Here is a 4328-nt window from a genome sequence, read left to right on the forward strand (position 1 = left end):
GGGCGCCTCCACCTCTGGCTCCTGCGGCGGCGCCTCCACCTCTGGCTCCTGCGGCGGCGCCTCCTCCTTCGGCACCTCCTCCTCCGGCTCCCTGAAATCCTCTAGAGGTAGCCTCGCTTGCCTTCAGATTAGGGCCGCCGAAGGAGATAGAGACATTCTTCGATCGTGTAGTACTGGCGGCGTGGTGGCATGGCTGATGGGCTGGGAGAGGGGAGTGCTCGGGTCCCGGCGGGAAAACGGAGTAGGCGAAGAGCTACGGCTGGGGGAGGGGAGTGTCCGTCCGGCTTAAATAGCCATTGTAACATAAACCCTAAACCGCCCCGTTTTCACACCCACTTCGGCATCAGGACTGTACACGCATGGGAAACTGTGGTTGGTTTGATGAGTGGACTGTGATCGGGGTCAAATGTGAAAGAGCCAGCACATTCACACATGATGCAAAAAACGATGCAAAAAAATGATGCGAAAAAACGATGCAAAAAACGATGCAAAAAAACGGTGCAAAAAAAGGCGCAAAAAACATGCAAAAAAAACGACGCAAAAAATGATGCAAAAAAACGAGGCAAAAAAACGATGCGGAGTCAGTGGTGGGCGAGCAGCCGAGCACAACCAACGGGATCACCTCTCGTGGATCGCCCCATGATCCAACAATTGGAGCCGTCCTTGTGATCCAACGGTCCGGAGCCTGCACGCAGCCTGCCCACCGAATTCCTTCTAGAAGACCACATTCGAGGGTTGTCGCTTGGCTCCGGGGTGTGATGGGATGGCTGACGTTGGGAGCTAGGGTTAGGCGAAACCCCACGGGATTTAGAGGGGTTTTGAGCTGGTCAACGGGGTTATGAAAGCTTTGACTGAGCATAACTAAATTTTTAAAAAATTGAAAAAATATGAAACCTTCGCTGTTCGTTGGTTTATAAGACACACTAACGAGGAAAAATACTAAACTTGGTCTATGGTCATTTTCATGAAAAAAAACCCTAGCTGGCACGATCGAGGTCAAATGAGCACCATTAATTTTAGAAAAATCAAAACAATATGAAACATGCGCACAAGGTTGTCTTAAGTGACATGTTACCAACCAAAAATCGTAAACTTGGTCTATGGTCATTTTCATGAGAAAACTTTCACACATATGAGCTATCACCTACAAGATTTCATAGAGTTCTAGGAGACGAGGTAGGGTTACCTTCTGTTTTTAAAAAAATTAAAAAAAGCAAAAATAATCACCAAAGCTTTATTTGAGAGTCAATAAGAAGGATCGGAACTTAGTTTTACATTTTTATATTTTAAACGTGTTTTAATAGTTTTTATATTAAAGCATATTTTTCAAAAGAAAATGTAAAAATACGAAGATTAATTCAAAAAATAGTGACACTTTGAATCTCCACTATATGGATTGAATAGGTGTTAATAAAAAATATTTGGCTCATTTAGAGTAGGTCCAGAAAACCTTGATTACAAATGGGGTTGCTTACCCTAGCGTGGGAGCTCATTTGGAGCACATTTCTCAAATTAAAATTTCTTTGACATCCTTTAAATCACCTCAAATTTTGCACACACGATCTCCTATACAAACATAGATAGTTTGCCAAGGGTTTTTTTGCAGCATGTCTAATCAGTGAAGCAACACTGAAACAACATGTGTGATCATTGCAACACCTAAACTCATAGCTCACAACATCTAAACAGAAGTAACCATACACCACAGGCAAATTTAAGGACACAACATCTATGGTCATTTTCATGAGAAAACCTTCACACATATGAGCTATCACCTAAAAGATTTCATAGAGTTCAAGGAGATGAGGTAGGGTTACCTTCTGTTTTTCAAAGTCTTAAAAAAAATCAAAAATAAAATGACCAAAGCTTTATTTCAAAGTGAATAAGAAGGTTCTGAACTTAGTTTTACATTTTCATATTTTAAACGTGTTTTAATAGTTTTTATATTAAAGTATGTTTTTCAAAAGAAAATGTAAAAATACGAAGATTAATTCAAAAAATAGTGAGATTTCGAATCTACACTATATAGATTGAATAGTCTTAATAAAAAACATTTGGCTCATTTAGAGTAGGTCGAGAAAAACTTTATTACAAATGGGGCTGTTTACCCTAGCCTGGGAGCTCATTTGGAGCACATTTCTCAAATTGAAATTTCTTTGACATCCTCTAAATCACCTCAAATTTTGCACACATGATCTCCTATACAAACATAGAGAGTTTGCCAAGGTTTTTTTTGCAGCATGTCTAATCAGTGAAGCAACACTGAAACAACATATGTGATCATTGCAACACCTAAACTCATAGCTCACAACATCTAAACAGAAGTAACCATACACCACAGGCAAATTTAAGGACAGACAAATATAGAGAGCATAATACATGGGTTCCCATAATACATTGGGTACCCTAATACGTTACTACCATAGGTTCAGTTCATCACATCATAAACAGCCACATTCAGTTTACCAAAAGTAGCCCGAAATATAAAGATAAAACATGCTGCCACATTCAGTTCATCACATCATCACATCACACCGGAGTTAGTGCCTTCGCGAGGGCAGCATGCTGCCCCCTGATCATATAGTCCTCCCCGCGAATCACTACATCCTCTGCATGAGACACAAGGTGATCGAAGTGGCCATCCTTTGGCTTTGGCTTGGTGGTGCAGTACGGGCAGCGCCACTTCTTAATCTTGCGGTTGTAGAAGGAAGCAACTCCCTTGGCCTTGATCTTCTCCACCTCCTTCGCTGTGAAGGACGTGAAGTTGCCCTTGTACACATCTTCTCCAGAATCATATTGCACACATGAATGAATTGCATTAATACATTATAGATTCATATACACCATGTCGAAGGAACTAAATGAACAATCTAAATTTCAAGTAGGCTTACCTCATATTCTTCGTCGTCACTATACTCTAGATCGTACGGGTCGAACCCAGTAAAGGCCAGCTTCCTCTTTTTCCCCCATCCATCATCCTCCTGAATATATAATTACATCCATCACTAGTAAATACATAAGCCAATTGAAAATTTAGAGATGCACACATGACACATTAATCATAGGGCTAATATACTATGATCATATTTGCATTTCCATTGTCATGCACACACATTGAACAACAGAGCTAATATAACTACATATTGTGGACAAATTTATATACTAATCAATCAAATAACTTCTTAATCAATGGATTCCATTTGGGCATATGACATTCAAACCCCAATATGCATAGCATTCAAAAACAAATCTAATACAGACCCAATCTAATAAGCATACATGTCTGTAGCATTAGAAAACCCAATTTGTGTAGAATTATAAACAAATCTAGTAAGCATACATATGTGTAGCATTGAAGCACAGATATCCCTATCTCTCATACACATCTATATAGCATTTTCGCAACGAACAAACCCCCATGCCCCCATATAGAAAACTACGACCCATCCGTCAAACCAACTACTCTCACCATATGTACTACCGTATGAATCAAAATCTAACCAATGCAACTAACTCTACAAGCTAATATCCTAAATATTGCAACTAACAAGCAAGTGCAAATACCTCCTGCTCCTCGCCAGGTTGCGCATCGGGGATATCAGGATGGACTGCACCGCTTGACGCCGTCACCTTCTGCTCTGGCGGCACTAAGGCGGAGACCGCCACCTCCTTCTCCACATCCGCAGCGGTTACGAGTTTCCCCGCACCGCCATGGACACCACCAACATCATTCACTTAGTCCGCGGTCATTACGCCCTGCAACTCCACTACATCTCCGGCCGCTGTGACAGCGTCACCATGAGCTTCCGCCATCAGATAGATGAAGGCGATGAAGGTGAGGAAGATGATGCGGTGGGAGACCCCGATACAGTAGTGGAGGAGAGCGAGATGATGTCGGTTGGGGAGAGGAAGACAATGCAGTAGGGAGGGGATTTGGGGGAAATGGTAGGGGTGATGCACTAAGAGGTGGTTCCCCCTCTTTATACGATGGGACGTTTCGGGCATGTCCCATCGACACGTGCTACCCCACGACTGCGGTTAGTTGCACGCGCCCACGTATATGAATACCACTATACGGTCAGCATACGAAACCACTATACGGTTAACAGTCGAAGGTGGACTCGGCCCTACGCGGCCCCACTCGTTAGAGTCAACGGTCAAAGCACTGACCCGACGGCAACGTCCGTTGTAACATGTTCTAAGGGTTTCGAGCAAGGGAGTAGGAAAAGTGAGCAAAAGTTAAGAGTGTGGGGATGAATTAGTAGAACTAACGAACGAGGGGCACAAAAATAAAAATCCCAAATAGAAAACCTATCAAGGGCAAACCT

This window comes from Hordeum vulgare, chromosome 2H (genome assembly GCF_904849725.1).
Source record: "Hordeum vulgare subsp. vulgare chromosome 2H, MorexV3_pseudomolecules_assembly, whole genome shotgun sequence".
Taxonomy (NCBI): Eukaryota; Viridiplantae; Streptophyta; class Magnoliopsida; order Poales; family Poaceae; genus Hordeum; species Hordeum vulgare.